The sequence below is a fragment of the Coturnix japonica genome, chromosome 2, assembly GCF_001577835.2.
Source record: "Coturnix japonica isolate 7356 chromosome 2, Coturnix japonica 2.1, whole genome shotgun sequence".
Lineage (NCBI taxonomy): Eukaryota > Metazoa > Chordata > Aves > Galliformes > Phasianidae > Coturnix > Coturnix japonica.
In genome coordinates, this window is record NC_029517.1 from 87,196,506 (window position 1) to 87,217,763 (window position 21,258).

Sequence of the window (21,258 nt, forward strand, 5' to 3'; positions counted from 1 at the left end):
TCTCCGGATGTTATAAATCCAGATACTGAGTGAGATTATTACAATAATCAACAATAAGATCAGGGAGATTAAGAGTGTGACCCACTGATCATTCAAAAACTGCATAAAGGATTCATAGAAAGAAAGAGGAGCACGCTTAAAAATCACCATTTCTGTATAATTAGTTGCATTAGTTGCTCCCTCTGGAGCTGTATACAGATACGAAGTGAGCATTGCTAACCATGCTTTCAAATCATTATACATGTTTACAATTCCATAGGAAAAAGTGGCTAGCTTAAACATGGCCCAATATGTTCGGAGCGTCTCAAAAAAGGAACCAATGGCACACACGTCCCTGTAAACAAATTTAGTAGAGAAAAACATCTTTTTTTCCTCCAATAGAGAGAAAAAAGTAAAAGAAACAAAGCTCAGCAGTGTTTATAAAATATACACTGGAGTATTGGCAGTCCGCCTGGACTTTCAAGGTCAAGCTCGCAGGTGCAGAATCGCAAACACGAGATAGCTCCTTAACAGGGAAAAAAAAACTCGTAGCTCTGTTAAAAGCTAAAAGAGCACAGAAGAAAACACAGAAAAACAGCAACTCAATTGCCCGCATTCTCCACAAAATCTGTCACGGTTTGAACTAAAAATCCACCTGCGTCCGTGACAGGGGCCGTAGGCCCCGGAGGGCCCTAGGCCGAAAGGAAAAAGTTAATTAAGAAAAGAAAACAGCGGCAACGATCTAAGGAGGCACACTTATTTACTAAATACTATATCGAAATCAGGATAACACAATATAATACAATATAATGAAAATTGAGCTAACGAATCAAGCAAAATAGGAGAGAGAATGAGTCCCGTAACCGAGAGGCCTACTGTAAATCTAGGCGAACGGCTGAAGGCTCCCACACACTCCCCTGAACGCCAAACTCGAAAGACGTCAGTCTCTGTTCTGCGACAGAGTTAATATAGAGTCCAGGTCCCGTGACCTATCGTGTTGTTCCCTGGGAGATGTAGTCTTCTTCTGATAAGTTGCAGATTCAGTAAAATTATTCATGCTTTATATGATGTTATGATGTGGAATACTGATAGCAAAAATTACAAAATTATTAAACCATGACAATCTGTCTCATTGCCAAGGTGGTGGTAGGCCCTTTTTCACTGAACGTACATTTCTCATGAGCATATCATTTAAAGGTCTTGCCTGCTTACTTCTTTGATACTAAAGGTGATTGATATTGTGGACAGATACTGAAGGGGGTGAAGATATAAAAGAGACATTAAAATAAGAGTATTCTACCCCTCCTTATTTTCTTTACACATTCAGCAATTCATTCTCCCTGCGGAGAGAAGTCAAGAAATATTACAAGAACCCACACAATGAAAACTAAGCAACTGACATGAGAGAGAGCACTACTCATTAAATCACTTTAAAATCCTCTAGATCAGATCTTCAGCTTTAATGGGACTTCAGATTTATTTCACTTAATGCTTATTTATATCAAATGCCTGGCAATCAGCATGGGAGCTCTTGCCTTTTGCATAACGATTTCAGCAAGTATCTTCTGAAATTCTGAAACTTTCAAGCCACATATCAAGAGCAAAACAGGGAAAACACAAGTTGATTAATAAAGGAATCATACCAGCGTTCTTTAATTTTGAAATGTTTTTTCTTTGGAGGATATAAATAAATACATCACAGAGAAATAAAACCAAAAAGCAAATAAGCCTAATCTTTCTGTAGTGTTTTCTTACGAAGTTCAGCTTTGATCAAATGCAGACTTACGTTCTCATGTAAATATATTTAATAGCAAACCCAAAATAAAGGCTAGAGTTTAGAGCACAAGTCTGCCCTAAAACGTGAAGAACTGACTCTAAGGGTCCTTCACAAAGTGAATCTGTGTCTGAGCCTGTGAATCATTTCATATTCTTTAAATATAAGGGTAACACTGAGTTCAATATTTTAATGCAGATTCATCACAATACTATTGTGTTATTGTACATGTCAATTCCCCACAGGTCAGCAGGAAATACTTTTCTCATCTTAAAAATGTATTGTTGACATATTGATTCTAAATCAGACAATACTGTATAATGTGTGCTAGCTAGGTGACGAAGGTTGAAAAAGCACATTCCAAACACACAAAGAACACTCCTTCCATGCTGAGCTACAATTCTGCAGCTTCCATTTTATTACTTGATGTACACATACAAAATAATCAGGCTGAAGAAGAGGAACGGCCTCAATTAATTTCATATAATGTTGGAGAGAAAAGATGCTTGCTATGCTGGTGTCTGGACAAGGAAGCAGCCTGCAGCATGACACTACTACACTGGTAACACATGAGAGGTTTAGTCCTGTTGCCTATGGATGGTCTCCCAGCTTGGAGCATCATGAAGAGAACACATAAGGTTGGGTACCAAAATATCCAAGGGTAAAAAGTTCTATGCTGTCTTAAGTAATAATTAGAGGAATTCTTCTAATAGTCACAGAAGATTTTCCAGATTAAGATACTGAAACAAGACTTCAATTATTTTCTTAGTTGCAGTTCTTAGCAAACTGAGTAATATTACCACATGTCTCAGTGCTGACAACCAATATTGATTAATAATTTTAATAATTTCCTACTTCCTTTTTCTTTTTTTAATCTCATCAACTATTACTTTGTTATCTGTACAGATTACCTCCATGGAAACTGGCCATTCTGTTTCAACTGTAGCACACAGACAGCTATCAGATGACTTTCATTTAATCCAAACATTTATCCCTATCAACGAAAAAAGTAAAACCAAACATATCCATGGTCTCATCTTACAAGAAACGTCTCTTTTTTTCTGTTGTTCAGAAGTGGTTCCAAATGTCCCTTTTAAACCATCTACAAAGAACAATTGTGTCAGTGTATAACTACCACTGCTGCTACTGGACCTTTTACCCTGTTTATTTTTCATTTCCCAAGGAAGAAACGGCACCTAAAGGAGAAATTCTGAACAGTATCTTAGAGGCCTAATCCATACTCTTCCTGTATCTTTCAGTTCTTTCAGGATCTCATTTCTATGCTCAGTGAATTCAGTAATAAAGCTGATATTCACTACAAGACTGCAAGGATCAGGATTTCGGTGAGGAAGGAGGAAAGATTACAAATTTCTTGCACCAATATACAGGAGTGTCTTTGTCCTTTACAACAATTTCCTTAACTACTTCAAATTAGCCAGATAAACGAAAATGCTTCATGTCTGTGTGAAATAAATGAATAGTAGCAGGGAATGTAAGTCATCCCAAGGATGGAAAGCTGCTATGTGTGCCGTCTGAAATACAGAGCATCACAGCTGATGTCAGTTGTCCATGACACTGTCACCTCCCCAGCCTGGAGGCTGTGCAATAGGGGGTGCCCAAGACAGCCATCAAGTCACGATGGCTCTAGAATAGTTCAGAATGAAAAAATAATAATTCTAATTGTACTGCTAAATTACTGATTTAGGAGAAAGGTGTGAAGGTTTGGAAAAGCTGCTCTGAGATGATGAACACCGCAAGCCCCCTGCACCCTGAAAAAGATTCTGCAAGAGGAATAAAAATAACAACGCAATCAGTGGGCACCTGAATCCCGGCTTGTAAGCTATGTGTTCTCTTTGGTTTGTCACTCTATTAATTCCCCAGTACATCAGATAAGGCTAATTTCAAAAGGACCTACAAGTGAACAGAGACCAGTAACTCTTGGCTTAATCTACTTTTAAAACATGAACAGCCAGTTTATTTTATTGCTAGTTCAGCCATTAGTATCAATGGGTCACAGACTCAAATTCACTTTCATTGGCAATGTGTCCTCAGTCCCTACCACAGGGGTGATAATATGTCTCTCGACAGCTCAATTTCAATAGGACTGCAATACACCCATAATAGCACTTCCAATAGGACATGGGAGTACACCTCTAAACAGAGATCGTGCTTTTCGGTGGCTGTGTGCCAGCACTACACCAACTGATGCTCCCAAATTCCAAGTGAGCAATCAGCAATTAGCGCAAGATGCTGATGGAGAAGAGTCTCCTCTGCAGTAACCACCATAAATTGTGCAGGTGTATTTGCAGCACATAAAGGATCCAGGTGCCTCTCCCAGTTCCCCTATTCCAAAAATATCAACAGGATAATTAAGCATGTCTGGGATTCACTGAGCTGGCAGATTTAGTATTGAAGGAGAACACCTTGTACAGTAAGCAAAGTCCTGATGCACGCAACATTACCTCCAGGGGCAAAGGAGCCGTATTCATGGATCAGTTTCCCCTATGTCTCACATCCAGCGCTTTTCCCTTTTCTTTCTGTCATCCTGAAGAAAATACCCTTACTTAAAACAGCAAAATTTGTCATGAATTTAGATGGCAACACCAACTAGCTTCTGAAAATGAGCTTCACGGGTACTTTTGATTTCTTTTTCATCACGGATAACCAACAGATGCTGGTCTTTCAGGATTAAAATTAAACCAAGTTCAAAAATATGCACAACAAAATTTATTACCTCCTATAATGCAAATAGAAAAATCAGAAGATTTTGTGCCTGAGTTGTTAAGCTGCCATAGCTGACTTTAGCTGATTTCTGACTGCCATCACAGAAGTATTACACATTATATAAAATTCAATATAGAAACCAGAAAACCATTGCATTCAGCATGAAAACGATACATTGCAATTGATGAAAGGTCTATCACTGATATCGGCAATGTTACTTAGCAAGGTAATAAGATGGGAAATATTTCAATTCCGTATCAGTAATTCTACATTTTAATGCTGCTACCTTTCTATTCATCCCTTCCCAAACACAAATAATCGTAGATCTTGCTACCCACCATGGGAAAGCATTTTATGGCATAAGTAGAGTCCCCCCAAACAGTCCGATGACAGGAAGTTTCTAACTAAAGCTAACTAATATATTTTTGTAATAATAATCATCTCTCCCACAGGAAGAGAAACAGTGGCCTTCAAAAATAATAAAAAAAAAATCTCGGTTTCCTCCACTGTGTGCTATAACTTAAAATGTACAGAAGCCAATCTCTGTTTCGAGCAGTGAGCTGCACAAAAGGGGACATCATGGTTTCCAATAAAGGCCTCTTTTGACCCCTTAGGGTAAGAGGCAGAAAGCCATAAAGCCATGTTCTCAGGGTACCAACTAGACCACAACCCCTGAGCACAGACAATAATTCTTACAGAGAGGCTCTTTCCTGGACATATTATCTGAAAGAGGTGGGAAAATGGTAGAGACACAGAGCAGTTATAAGAAGACCGGTACTTCATTATCTTCTGCGTATTGATTGTGCCACCGACAGTCCCAAAAAGGTTCCAATGCAGAAGCTACTAGTGGAGTGTATGCAGTGCTCCGAGAGGAGCCAGGCATCAGGAGGAAGTAGGAACATTCAAACTGACAGAAAACTGCAAGCATTACAAAGAAGAAACTGAATTACCCGCTCTGCGAGAATTCTCTTTGCAAGGATGCAAAGCCGTAGTCTGTGCCCCTGAAGCCAGGATGACTTGACTGAAGACTATGAAAACAAGATTTGAACTGATCGCTCGAATTGCATATGACAGGCCACAAAATGAATACTTTGGCTACCAATAACGTCTGTAGCGAAATCCATGGAGATGTGAACAGAAGAAGCAGAAAAGCAAATCATGGGCTCAGCTGCTTCATCGGGTTTACTGCACAGTCTCATTTGAGCTTAGGTAGAACAGCCTGCCCTTCTGGCTATACCCAGAGTAAAAAAGGACAACTCTGCCTTGAAAACGTGAAGGGAGAACTTGTCACAAAGGGAAATGGTGGAAAGAAACTTTAACTCAGCCAAAGGAAATACAAGCGTGTGTCCCGAATGGCAAAGGTTGAAATTACGATGTTGTGGTTTACTGTAGATGTGGCAGTTTAATCAAGGCAAGCTTTAAAAAGAAACAGGTTATCTTTTAATTGATCAGCTGATAAAAGTGGAAAAAAACAGACAGCATTCGAAGCACACAGACACGTCCTTCAGGGAGCTGAAGGAGGGGCTGCAATGCACACAGCCTGTCTGTGTTCTCCAAGTAAATCAGACAGACTAATGAAAGAAACTACCACTCCCTATAATCTCTGTCTTGTAGAAATTGCTAATACAGAGATACGTGGTCCAACATCAAATAATTCATAGCATTTGGAACAGCTCGTGTCAATAACAAGAGTACCTGTGAGATTAGCAGAGACAGAATGTCTTCCCGGGTCGCAGTAAGTCACAACAGGAAACAATCTCTGAATACTTATCAATAAGGTCCAACAGAATAAATCTGAAGATAAATATTGCATTTGACACACTATATAGCCATGCACCTGCTAATATAAATACCTGAACTCCAAATGACATGTAATTTACTCTTCATGACACCTACACTGGGGGGGTGGAGGGGTCAAGAGCAGATGCAGAGCAATTAGGAAAGTAACCACTCCAAACTCCAAGTACATTGCTATAGAAAGTAAAATCATCCCAGCAAAATGACTTAGAGACAAAGCAAGTAAATGGCACTGTCACTAAAGAAAGAAAAACAAAGCTACCTCATATCTTCAATCTGAAAATCATTATAGCTTTTCTGGTCAGTTTTATTTTAGCCTTTCTTTTATGTCTTCCTTCACATTTTTTAAATACCTTATTCTGATATTAAATTTCATGCTATTTTAAGGATGCAGCTTCAGATCTCCTTTAATTCTCCTTAATGCACAAACTCTGAAATGCATAAATCCAATGACATGTTATAACCACTGCAACTCCTTATGAAGGCTACTTCTGTTGTAAAAATTCGCCAAATAAAAAAATCAACAGCATTACTTTCAGTAAAGTTACAGAATTAACTGAAAGTAATGAGGTGGGAAAAGAAAGGAGAGAAGTTATTGTCTCATTTCACAGTACATGATTCAGTCATTTGGAATCACCAAATGGCTTGGGTTGGAAGGGACCTACCTCAAGGATCAAGTTCCAACGCCCCACCACAGGCAGGGCTGCCAGCTGCTAGATCAAGATTACCTAGACCAGGTTACCTGGAGCCCCATCCAGCCTGATCTTAAATACCTTCAGGGACGGGGCACTCACAACCTCGCAGGGCAGCCTGTTCCAGCACCTCACCAACTCTCTAAGTAATAAAATTCCCCACATTAAAACACTTGCACAGTGGTAAGAAAATGCAAATGTTTCATAGTGGACCAAAGCAGTAACGCGTACCTTGTACTAAAGGCATATCTGATTCTCTTTAACATTATGAGATTTGAAATATCCTTTTCTAAATGAACTGGACGTATTATTCAATTCTGTGTCTTCTGGTAGATGTGTTTAACAAAACTAAGTGTTCTTAGCTGCTCAAGCCTTATTAAAATGGGACCCCTTGTTCCATTTATACAAAGACTAGCTACCTTGTCCTTTATTAAAAAGAATTTCCGAAGAATAATCTTTAGAGTACAATTCTATAAAAGCATGCCTGCTGCAGCAAGGTCTGCAAATATATGCATTACTCCCTCAGATTAAGTTGCATCCTTTTAAACTCATGTAGGACTGTGAAGATATTGACAATATTGCACAATGTTCATCAATAAAATAATGTTTTTTAAGTTATCACTTCAAGTGCCTTTGTTAAATGATTTCTACTTTCATATCTAAAGGATTACTGTTCCACTCAATTTAATGATTCATCATTACCATGCAGGTGAAAGAACATACGAGGTTAACAGCTATGACCATTAGCTGTAACCCAGACAGCGTAACATTGTACGATAGATCTATTTTCTTCAAGGATAAAATTGAGATATGGAGAATTACTATTACAAGTACAGAAAGCTTGGGGGTAAATGCATGGAATAACAGCAAAAAGGAGAGGAAGGAAAAATGGAAGCACATGAAGAGTTTATTTATTTATCATAGTATTATAGAACTGCTTTCTCAGCCTTATATACTGTCTGCAGTCTCACACTGGTCCAAGTTTTAGACAGTAGCCCATGTTTAAGAAGAGAAAAGGTAAGAATAGGCACACTAGACTTAGGATACTCCTCTGAAAATAATCATGGCCCTTTCCCAGTTTAAATTGTTTCAAGACTGGCAGATTAAGGACAAGATTCCCAGAGTTTGTTCCCTCTACAAGTATTTTCAGGTTTTTCTAACCCAATGATGGCAGAGCTTTCATTGCGGTAGTAATGACAGAAATCTCTGTTAGAACAATCATGTCAACCACCGTATTCACATCTAATTTTATCTTCAGGACCGAAGAGTCCTCACAAGGCCTTACTTTGGAACAACCACAAGTCAAGCTGTCTTTGGCATTTTACTTCCATCTCTTCCCACACAGCGCTTCCAGGTGACAGGCCCAATCTTTTTCATGAGAATTCTCCCCGCACTGTTTGTCCACGACTGGTTTTAATGTTTTGTTTATGCAGAAGAATGTGGCCCCTAGCAAACGGAAGGATCTTGAATGCACATTTAAAAATTTCCTGGAAGTGAAGGGCTCTTACGCCCAAATATTTGTGGGTTTTGGTATCTCACTTGCCTGCTTTCCAATTTGATTCCTAGTTTTGTTAGGAAATATGATCTCTCTACAAACGTTTTTCACATCAGAGAAAGCATGTCATGTTAAAAACAAGCATTTTTGAAGCTCTTCAAAATAAGACTTGCATGGTGTCATAAGACCTATGTATAAAGTAATACAGCAACGAGCCTGCCTGCCCCACATTAACCAACATCACAGTTTGCATTTCAAGATCCTTGAAGAAGGAGCAAAACTAGTATGGGCAGATCTATCTGTATTCAGCTCACTGTGTTTTGTTCCCCTACATTTCAATAATCCTACTGTCTGGTCGGCAATTCAGTGACAGATTTTTTAAAACCTTAAGTAATATGCCATATTCTTTAAGCAGTTCTGTACCTCAGCACTTGCTTTTTCCCGATGTACAATTAATACTTGTAGATAAGAATGGCTGATTGTGGCACAGATTTTATGGGGAGCTGTATCTCTTCTTCGGAGAGATTCTTTCCAGCAGTGCTGGCATAAAACAAGCCTTCAGTTTTCACGCGACATCCTCCTGACTTACATTCTTCTCAGGCAGTGAGTAAAGAGAATAAAGATGCAACAGAGGAAACACAAGAAAATGGTGCAGCTAAGTGAACTCTGACTTGGAAATAAAAATAAAGAAGTTAGTGCTTGTGGTTATAATCTCACCCCTCATGCTAGGTTCAGAGGCTGTAACTTTTACTTCTTAGGTCTGCCATGCTTTCTAGACCACTCCGCATAAATGTTTCATTCTGTGCCTTAGTTGACTATCTGTAAATGGAGGACAGCAATAACTATTATTCCCTGCTTCTAGTTTGCTATTTTTTTTTCCATTTATGATTCTGAGATTTTAAAATGGGCTGACTTCCCCTGTTTTAGCACAGCAGGGTTCTCATCTCCATTTAAGGCTCTTTGGTGTTACTGCAACACAGCATTACCAGCAGGAGCCATATGTGTGAGAACATTAACTTGTTTGTATCGAGAAGCGGAATAAGATGCTTTTAAAACAGCGACATACTTGAGAGATTGCACAAAAGCCACTAAGTCAATGCTATGTCACTTTTTCCATGCATACACTAAAGAAGACACTGAATAAAAACATCTTCGTGCGTCATACTTGTTGCATTTATTGTTGGAGCTAACGCCTGTTTCTTTCATTACACATAAACTCTACAACTCCTTCTATAAACAGCACTGATTTGGGCACAAAAGTTATGTTCTCTATGGGAATAAATAATGTTTCTTTCGTTCACAGATGCCACCTACATCCTAAGCTAAGAATCGTCAAGTTTTGTTGAACTTACTCTTGCATTGTCATGGCAGGTCATGCGTCTCTTTGAATTCTTGCTCTGAGCAACAAAAGCAGATATCTGTACAGAATATTTCTTTTGAGATAAACAAATCAAGTATAATAAAGCTCAGGAAGGGGGAAAAGAGAGAGTCATGCGCAAACTCCAATTTTTTCCTTTAAATCAAGGACTGACTGAATATGCAGCCAGGCTGTAAATTTGTCCTCAGCCAGTATAAATTACTCATTTCTACAGTCCAAGCCTGCAGGATATATAGACAATTCATAAACAATCCAAGACCCAAACAAGCCTTCCAGGTTTTTCTGAGGTCGCTAACTTGTCCTGGGTCAGCGCACTCCACCTCAGTATGCACACACCTACAATGCAGTGGCATTGGCCATCAAATGCCACTGAATGAAACCACTTTACCCACTGACAACAGAAGCAAATTTATTTTCAGAGGCATAGACTGAAGATGCTGCTGGCATGCGGCTGTAAAGCGGGATTCTTTGGGGCTGCTTTCATCATTAAAAACTCTTAACTCCACTCCTTCAACAAAGCTTTCTCTATTCTTGCCCTTACATCAAAAGGGAATGACTTCCTAGTAAAGAAAGCAAGAGCACTATGGACACAGAAACATTTCACAGAGCCCACAACAGGACAGACAATTTTAAGAAGTAAAATCAAATCCCCACAATGTATCAAAGACCCATTGCTCAATCTGCTCTTCACGGTATCATGCCCATCCTCCTACATACGCCCTTCTGTACGTATTATGACATTAGTCCCAGCGCATTAAGGCAATGGATACCCACAACTAGGACAATGGAAGCATCATCTGCAGGGAATGTCTTTGGCCTAAGGCCTGAGTTAGAGTAAAACGTTAAAAACGTTAAAAATAAAGTTGATAATCTGAGACTTCCCTGCCAGCAAGAGCTCTGAATCCCAGTGGGAGGATCCATGAGGAATCTTGGTTTGAACTGGGAAGTCTGAGAGCACCTATATTATACAAAGGAGAGACATAAATATGCCTGGGAATCCTTCCTCCTCCTCGCCATGAAAGCTTTCTAATGCAAACAACAAATCAGCTTTTACCTGAGAAATGACTATTGTATGACCTCCATTGTACTCCCCTTGATAAAGGGCATACAGAATGAGCCAGAACTTTATTGGAAAAGGTAGAAATATTATCATTGGTAGTACAGACTAACATTAGGGCAGGCTGTGTAGGTTTGGGAAACCAAGCAATTTCTTGAGAGATGCTGGTTTGTATTCCAGCCTCAATCCTCTACTGCAGCCTGGAACTTCTGAGTGACAGCCAATTGGCAAAAACAAGGTAGTAAGATGTCCAGCAAGGACCATACACAAGAGAGGGGCCATGCACTTTTGACACACACTTCCCCCATTAACACCATCACTGCTATTTATTTCAGCAGTACAAGGCATGGGTGAAAAGAAGTACTGATCTGGTTTCAGACGTGAAAGAGTTCATTTACTTCATATTGTCTGGTATAATGCTATGTTTTTTATTTAGGAGAAAAACAACATTGATAACACATCAATGTTTTGATTGTTGCTGAGCAGGGCTATGTGAAGCCCAGGATGTTTCAGTTTTTCAGCTTCTTGTACCAGGAGGTACAGGCTGCTTAGAGGTACAGGTACAGGTACCAGGCTGCTTAGAGACTGGCTGGGCATCGATTAGAAGCAGGTGGTGAGCAATTGCTTGTGCATTACTTGTTTTGTTAATATATGTATATATTTTTAAAATTATCATTACCTTTATTTCACTTTTCCTAGTAAACAGTTTTTATATCCCATTACGAGTTTAGGTCCTTCCTTTCTTCTGACTCTCTGCCCTATCACGGCTGAACCACCACAAGTAGTCAGGGCAACTTCACCACCTTTCTGTTATCAAGCACCACCTCTGTGGAAGGATCACTTTTACATCACCTGTTCTTAAATCTGTGCAGCAGAAAATGGCCCCTAGCAAACTGAAGAATCCACTCTAAATTGCTAATTTAAAATGTTTTACATTTCTAAGCCCTCAGGATAGGAAGGCAGTTGCAACTGCATAGACTGGAGATTAATGACACAGTTTTGCAGTCCAGTTAAAACAATCTAATGGCAATCTGCTGCTAGCATGGACAGTCCTGCCTTCTTCTGCCATCACCAACAACTGTGCAGCCAGCTTGCCTGCTGTTTTCTTCCCCCTTTTAGAGAGGCAGAAAGGGTGGGAATAGTTTTCAGCTGGCTCTGCTCACTGGTCCAGCCGGTGCCTGAGACTGTTACCCCCATCATAAGAAAGACTGTGAAAATGGATCTGTAGTTATGAAGAACAGGGAGAGTGCCAGCTTATGCCACCTGCACACATAGATACATCAGCTTGGACCTGGAAAACATGCCTTGGTGATTTTCAAAGAAAGCTTAGAGATTCAACTGCCCAAACTACTGCCCAAGTTTTACAGACAAATGAAAGCAGGATGCCAAGTGAAAAGGACTGGAGGATGATAAGAATCATAGAATTGTTTGAGTTGGAAAGGATCTGTAAATGTCATCTAGTGGAATTTGGTTTGAAGACCAAAACCCCAATTGCTGGGCTCCAAATAATGTTAAATCCCATCTGCCCAATGCCCTCTCTCTGTTCAGAAACCAGAAGGTTTCACGTCTTGCATGACCAGTGCTTTGGAAAAGGTCAATATGAGCAAGGAGCGGTGCTTTTACAGCTTTATCAGAACACTGCATTATATTCTCTTCAAGGAAAAGAGAAACTTCAGGTGTAAGAGGCTGGCATGCCTTGAAGGCTACACCCTATCAACAAGTAGTGATCCTACTAGAAACTTAACATTTTCCTTTTTCACTGTTGGTGAGTGCTGAATTGAAATTAAAAGGTGTGTGCAGCCCTCTGGAAAGGCTTTGAGGCAAGGCAATACCTCAGGAAAAAATGCAGGAGAAGCAGAGTTTGGGGTGTGTGCATTAGTGGATCTGGCTGTTCCACTAAGGAGTGCTCTGTAAGGCAAGCCCAGCCCCAAGACAGGAGCTGCAGGAACTAGAGTATCCATAGAGAGGCACGCAGGAAGGGCTCTGTCCTCCCAACAAGAAGCTTTGCTCTGAACAAAACAAAGCAACCAACAAATGAAAAGATCTGGCAAAGAAATGAGTCCCTGTGCATCTTCGCCTCTTCTCCTGAAAAGTTAAAGGGATGAAATATTAGAGAAGTAAATGTGACATCTGACACTTTACATATGGTGTTGCATTTGCCTCAATAGCTATTTTCCCTACATTTAGGCTTTCTCATACCTCCTTGTTCTGCAAGGACTGTTTCATAGAAGTGCTGCTGCAGCTTACAACAGAGAATCGTAACATTAATTCATACTATTTATTTTATTGCAGCAGAAAATTGATATTCTAGCAAGACAAACTGCTTGTTGAACAGCACAAAAAACATTAGATCAGAACTTAGCCTCATGTTATTCACTCAAAACAGCACCGTCTGGCACTGAAGGGTTGGAAACATCCCGCATCACGTTTACGTGAATAGGGAGTTTGGACTAATATTGTTCCTATTTCCGCTCAGCCACTGCACCTCCTCAGCCTCCAAAAGGACAAAGTCCTTCAACAGTTTGACATCAGCTCTGGTTTAATGCAATGAAAGGCATTTCCATGCTGTTTCCCCTGCAGTCCCGCTGAGGCTGGACACCAGCCCGGCCTCTCTCCTCTGACCTCCTCCTCCTCCTCCAGCACACGGCACTGAGCTCCCCCTGCAGGACCGCACCCCACACTGAAATCTCTGGGGGTTCTGCCTTGTCTTCTTCTGGATAAAAACAAGAAAACCTTAATTTTTAGCAATGGAGATGGGGAATGTCCTCATCCTGCCTCTGTAGCAGAGTGCCAGCTGTGGAAAGGGAACACCTACTGCAGATTTGAGCAGAACAGTGACTACAAAACACCAACGGATTAGGTCCATTGGACTCCGAGCTATTTTATTTAAATAGTATATGTTTTGACTTCATTCTTCTGGACACCTTGAGAAGCAGCAAAGGGCCTGTTTGCTGTGTCACAACCAGCAGCCTTGACAAGGCATTATATATGGCACTGAGAAGCCTGGGTTAGTGGGCACATTGAGGATGGACTTGGTGCCCTCAGTGGTCTTTTCCAACCTTAACGTTTCTGTGATTTAACAGCCCCATATAGCCAGAAGCAGAGCTCACACCTCAAATTTCCTCTTTCAAAAATCAAAATTAAAACAAAAAGAATCAATGCTACCAAATTAAATAGAATGAATGAACAGGAAACAAACTGACAGTTTAACAATCAATTTTCATCCCTCTTTATTTCCCATTTTAAACTTGAGGGACTATGCATTCATTTTTTCCATCGAAAAAGTCTGCCACTTTATTATGACTCAATACTGAAACGCATTGTATTCACAGTTCAGTTTATTGTCATATTCAGTCTGGAATGGGCCATTTGGCTGATTAAGTTGTATACTACGTGAAGGCACCATGACACGTACTATTAGAAATGAGAAATGGCAGATGGACATTTTCAACATGCTCTGGCTTTGAATATCCTCTTCTAAAAAAGGATATCAAAGATGAGGATTCAACATCCTCCAAGAAAATATGCTGGAGGATATTCTCTGGAATATGCTGGAAAATATTCTCTCCCATGACTTCGGGAAGACTGCCATTTCCAACATTATGCTTCATCAAATAGTAGCACTTGCCCACTTGCCATGTTTCTCTAAATTCCAGCCTGCTTTCTGCCTGGTCTGCACCACACACAGGCTCTTCATTTGCACTATGGACCAACCATTACAAGAAGAAATGGACCACGCACACATAGCCAAGGCTGCATTCAGACTGGAAATAAAAGGATTCAAAGAAGTGACCTAAAGCAAAAGGCACTGCTGTTCTAATCACCTGCTATAGGGACCACAGGAAAACTAAGTTGTGATTGAAAGCTCCTGCTCTCACGTGGCACCACCATTCTTGAACTCGTTTTCAGTTTCTCAGCCGCCAGTAATTTCATTTAAGCATTTAACCCTGACAAGGAGACTTCTGAGCTATTCATTATTACATTTAAAACAGTTCCACAGAATCCTTCCAAGTGTAACGTATTTGGATATCAAACTCTTCAAGACAGACTGTATATCTCCTTCCATATACTTTTGCTGAGAATACCACCCGTGTTCCAAAAACTGCATGCACTTAAGAAAATATCTAAGAGACTACAATGGAAGATGATCTGTTACTATGGGTGTGCTGAGTAAGGGGCACTGCAAAAAGCAATCTGTTCCTCCCAAGATCTAAAAGACACTAAGAGCTGTCCACGTGCGACACTGCAACCTTGAGAACTCAAAGTAAGAACGCATTTGTCAAAAAAAATTGCAGAGAACATGGGAAGGTCAGACCAGCTTCAAGAGGCAGCAGGAAACAAAACCGCAACAGAAGGGAACAAGAATGCTCAGCTACGTATTCAAGTTGTATTCGTTAAATGCTTATCTGTAATTGAAAATCATGCAAATAATGACAGCAGCAATGTGGCAGACCTTTGTTAATGCATAAATGAGTTTTCAACTGCTTTTAATATTAATTACATTATATACTTATTAGAAGACATTTCAAACCTGCTTTTCTGTTTTATGCTGAGCCTCAATTAGAATTTGGAGGCAGAAGACTACCTTCAGCATCAGACCTACCATTCATACATTTTATGACAAGGAAAACATCCACAGGTTTATTCATTAGGAAGAAAACAGCCTCCAGTGAAGGTTGCTTTGGTTTCAGCCTATTTTTGTTTATCCTTAACAATTACCTTCTCTGTACATTTACCACCTAAGAGTAGTAAAAATAAACAACAAAACTTTTCTTACAACACTTGCAAGCAGAAAAATGGATGCAGTATGAAAATGTTTCTATACTCATTGCACAAATACAGAAACAGAACTGATGCCCTCCCAATAAGATGCTTAAAGAATAAAGTTACAATGAAAGCTGGGGCAAGCTAGAAAAAATGCTATGGGGAAATACTCCAGCACAAAGAGTGTAGACTTTAAATACATAAGACACTTAATCCATCTGTTATCAATTATTCCAAGACAATCTACTTTAGCACAGAGAAGACAGGGTAGTGCAGGTGGGTTACTAACGTATAAAATGTACGTACATTCATTATACAGGGAAGCTGCAATAATAGAATCACAGGAAAGTAAGGCTGGAAGTGCTCTCATGAAGTCCATCCCCTTGCCTCAGGGCAAGATCAGCTATACATAAACCATTCCTGACAGATATTAGGCTAACTTGTTCTTAAAAACCTTCAGTGACAGAGACTTTGCAATCTCCCTAGGCAATCAACTGCTGTTTTTAACTACTCTTACCATTACAAGGATTCTCCTAATGTCTAACCTACCTCTCCCCACTATAGCAAGCTTGGTTATCCTCAACAAAACTGGAAAATAGATTTTATTACCTTCCTCTTTACATGAAATTTCCATATATTTCTGAATGGTTATCACATCTTCCCTCACTCTTTCAATCTCTGAACAAAAAAATGGTCAACTGAAGCATATGCAACCTGCTGGAGCAATTTCTCCAGTCTCCCATGCAATCCTCCCAAAGAGCTTCCCAATTCACCTGATTTATCACCAGTTAAGCAAAACAGGCAATGAGAGAAAGGAGACAAATGAAGCATCAGGCTCTGACATCACCTTGTGCAAAGAAAGATCCCACATAAACCAGCAGAACTTACTGCAGCTGAGGTATGAGAGAGAGAACCCTGAGGAGGAGAAGGGCTGAGTCTACAAAAGAGTGGAAGGGGCTTTTAGATAAACCTGGAGGTCAGCTGTAGTGAGTTGGTCTGGAAGTGGGAGTAGTCCAGAAACACGACAAGGTGAAGGACTGTAGCAAAAATAGGAAGATTGCCACAAGGAGGATAGAATCCTGAAGCAAAAACCAAAAGGGGAGTGATAGAGGAGTCTCTATACAGAGGGGAACTGGACAATGGGAGAAGAGGCAGTGAGAGGCTGGGAAAGCACAAAACCCAGGACAGGAAACACAAAAGAAGTCCTCAATGCCAGAGGTACACAGAGGAGAGGTGAGGGCATCCCCTCAAGATGCATTCCTCTGGCCAAAAGGAACTCCAAAAGTCAAACTCAGTTTTCTCAACCAAAGTGGGGTCTGGTGAAGTATCAGCCAGGCCAAGGGGGCTCTTCCTAGGAGTAACTGCCTGTTTGGATATTGCCCAAGGTCAGGCTTTGGTGACAACGACCCTGAGATAAGGCTGAAAGGGATTATAGAAAGATTTGAGGGTAGAATCGCTTCCACGGGAAAAGGTGTGAGAGAGAAGATGCGGAGCAATGACAGAGCAGGATCACAAGGTGACAGAAATAGACAGCGCTAGACAGAAGGGCAAGGGCCCACTGCATAAAGCAACCTCCTGCTATTTATTCCAGTTTCCATAGTGCCTGAGCTAATAATCCCTCTAGCAGTGCAGAAGGTCACAGGGCAGGAATGCCCAAGAGTCAGCTCAGGTCTGTCAGAGCTTATGCTGAGACGGTGCTAATAAAATCCTGATGGACCTAAGCTGACCCTGTGAGGTCAGGATGCTTCATCCATTGATTCTTAATTCACCCCACAGTATTCCCCTTATCCTTTGATCATCCTGGATCTCCCCATGCCACACACTCACTGGTGATGGAGAGCTGATTTCAGAATCTCTGTTCTTCTATACCAGCACTCAAAACACACAGTAGTGAAAGGAGCTGACTTTAAAACACAGACCTCGGCTGCCCCCGTTCCCCACCACCAATACCCTAGCACTGGCATAGCACCAAGGGAGACCAAGGTAGGACGTGCTCCCTTCATGGTAGCTAGGAAGCATGCCAGCAAGGCAGGACTCCTAACTACCACCACAGCAGGCCCTACACCACATCATGGCCATCCAGATCAGGGTGTCAGACGTGTTCCAGCACAAAAGCTCACTGTTTTGTAGGAACCTAAGGAAAAACAGCTTCTGAAGTCTAAGAATTACTGCTCTGCTCTGAAACAGAGCTTTTTTTTCCCAATTCTCAAGAGCCAAGCTGTCTAGATCTCTGGCCTTCGTCCTTTTCCCTGGATGCTTTCAATAGGCCCAAAGAGTGCTGCTGCTCAGAGCAGAAGTGGTACACCAGCCACACAAATGCTAAGCAGAGTGGAAAAATTATTTTGCATGTCTTCCACACAGACTCCCGTCCATATATTCTAACATAATGTTTATGACATAGTATTGTTGATTCATAGCCATTTTCTGGTCTCCTGCAGCTGCCCATCTGTTTTCTGCAGACCTGCTGTCTCACCAGTTATACTACACTTTGATTTACACAGCTGATTATTCCAGCCCAACTACGATTTAGAACTTGTCCTTAATGAACTGCATCATATTTATTTTAGATCAGTTCTCCAATAGACCGCATTAATTTTGAATTCTAATCTTGCGCTCAGAGGGTTTACATCCTCTCCCCTCATTGATGTCATCTGGAAATTCTGCATGCAGACTCTATCATCAAAGTCATTAATTAGAATATTGAGTATTTTCAAGCAATCCTAGGCAGAATCACGCTTGACATATCCTTCCAGCTTGGCTATGAATCACTGTTAATTAACCTGAGAACAGCTTTCCAGCCAAGTGGGTGCCTACCTTGTAGCCCCCACTGCCACCCTGTAAATGAAAGAGTGATAGGCCTTTCAAAATCAAGACACGCTTTCTCTAGTCACAGAGGAGTTAGGTTCAACTGACAAGGTACATCCTGGAAGAGAATAATTTACACTTATTTATCTCATTACCATCTACAGGTTAGTAGTAAAAACAAAACAAACAACAAAGCTGATTTTTTTATTCTGACTTTTTTTTTTCTCCAATGACTTAGATTAGCCATCTACTCCAAAAGGAACCAGGGAAGTTTACAAGTAAAAGCACTGTTGGGCCTTTCACAACTTGACTGTGATTTTTTGAACCTCGACTGTCCTCTAAATGCTCTCCAGTGTAACTGCTAATTCCTCAGATACTACTCAAGCTACTTCATACTATGCTGGAGAGATCATTTAATAAGCCGTAGCTTGTTTTAAAATACCTATCTCATCTAATTAGTTTATAATCAGTTTTGTTCCTGTTCTGTTTGGAATTCGTACCAGTCTAGAAGAAGAATTCTTTTTCTTGCCACCTGATTGCAATCTCCCTTTTTGGCAAAGAAAGATGCAAAAAAAAGTCATTAGCTACTTGGTCCAACCTGCACACATCAGATCGCAAGTTCTGGCTTTCCTTCTCAATTAGCAGTACAGAAAGTCAGTCTTCCTCTTATTACTAATGAGGATATAGTACGTTTCCTTGTACCACATACTTTACTAGCTGTGCTTTATGTTGTGCCTTGGCCTATCAAATTTGGACCTTGCAAATTCCAACTACTCTTTCATATTCATCTTGGTAACACATATAGTTTCCACTTTCTGTTCAAGTCCTTCTCATTTTTCAGATCACGCAATCTTCTCTCTTTTCTTTTTTTAACAGAGACACCTTTTATTTGTGCTTTTAAAACTCTTCCTTATGACTAGAAAAGAAAAAACTACGTCCTTTAGAAACTGTAAGCCTTCCTGAATTTCTCAGGTTTGTTTCCCAAGAAATCCTTCCTGTCAGTTCTATGAGCTTACTTCCTTGTATAACATTGCCTTCACTCTGAAATTCTCTCATCTTCTGAAGAACATGATTGCTATCACTCCAATTGCCTTTTATCATCATAGGCTCAGCCATCTCTTTCCTAATCAAGCCTAGAAGCACTTTCATTGCTTTTTCCACATCTGCAATCCCAAACATATTATACTTGCACAATCCACTGAAATCAGCACTAAGGCAGTAAAGTTAAAAGGGTTTTACCATATACTGTTGTTTGGTAATACATGGTAAATACAGTACACCTCTTGGAACAAGAGCCATCAGTCATAAACAGCAACTCTGGCATCTGTACCAGTAAACTGAGCATTACAGATGAGATTAAAGTAACTTCTAACCTTACCAGTAAGCCTTCCTAAGTCACAGCATATTAGGAAAGGTAGAAATGAGTGTTTTGAAACACTCTAAAGGTGGCTACAACACAGAGATATTGTCCTTCAAAGCTTCTGCCAGCAGCAGTACATTCAGCTGTAAATTGAAAATGATTACCCTAGTTGTTCCAGTAGCTACAATCACTTGGCATGGCTAGATTCAGTGTTGACAGTGTGCTGCTTTCAGACAACAGCTTTTTCTGGACAAATTAGCTCACTTCCACATGTGGTCATGCCCCCTCTGCCACTAGCCGCTACTGTTTGCTTCTGCAGCTAACTCAGCGTACCAACAACAGGAGCAGCACAGCAAGGATAAGGGGAGGAACTACATGCACCTACCACTACACTGTTACCTCAGAGTTTACATTAGCATGACATGGCTCCTATGAATTCGTCTAATATACACCCATCCACTGTATACTGCAATATGTGCTATAGAAACCTAATAAGGAACATGAAGGACCACCAAAAAGCAAATTCAATCCAAGCTAGGAGAAATGGAAGTTTCTGCCTTCTTCTAATATAAAAGCAATGGTAACTCCACCTATTTGCTTTAACAAGTATCCTGCCCATTTCTTCTAGAATTCTTCTGAATGCATGGTTCAGTCAGAGACAGAAAACGATATTCCTATGCACACAAGCCATAATCCAGCAACTGTTTGAAAGCAGACATTTTTAATTGGAGAAATAAATGTCTCACACATCACTTATTTTCACGCTGGTACTAATCCCTTATCTAGGCCCACTAAAGCAAGAGAACTATTCAGGCGATTTTCTGTCCCTTTCTCACAGGGTCTCAGCTGGCCGGACAATGTGAAAAGGAAAATAAAGCAGGGAGGGAGTTATCAGAAGATGCTGCTTTCTCCCCCCACTTGAAATCAGTCCAGGCACAGGACGCACAGTGCATTCTAGGGCAGTTTACACTAGGGGGAGCTTCTCTCAGGGAGACCCACCACCTTCATATCCTTTCTTACTACATTATTTCCAACTCATCTACACAGAAGTGTACTGGAGACAGATGAAACAATTATCGTTTAAATACTTCTATTTTGCCGCTCAGCTGAGTCATGAGGGGAGGGAGGGAGTTTCAGCACAACTTAGCACAGTATCACAGAATGGTTGTGGTTGGAAAGTACCTCAAAACCCACCTAGTCCCAAACCCCATGCCACGGGCAGGGCTGCCCCCCAGCAGCTCAGCTGCCCAGGGCCCCATCCAGCCTGACCTTGACAACACCTCCAGGGATGGGGCACCACAGCTTCTCTGGGCAGCTCTGCCAGCACCTCACTGCCCTCTGAGTAAGGAATTTCCTCCTCACATCTAACCTAGATCTCCCCTCTTTAGTTTAAAACCACTTCCCCTTGTCCTACCACTAACAGACCTGGCAAG

At 40.7% G+C, this 21,258-nt stretch overlaps 1 protein-coding gene across 2 annotated transcripts in view; it reads right to left on the minus strand.

Annotated features, from left to right (window-relative positions):
- Positions 1 to 21,258, minus strand: part of LDLRAD4 (low density lipoprotein receptor class A domain containing 4) — a 259,845-nt gene that overhangs the window by 149,458 nt on the left and 89,129 nt on the right. The gene's annotated exons all lie outside the window — the stretch shown is intronic.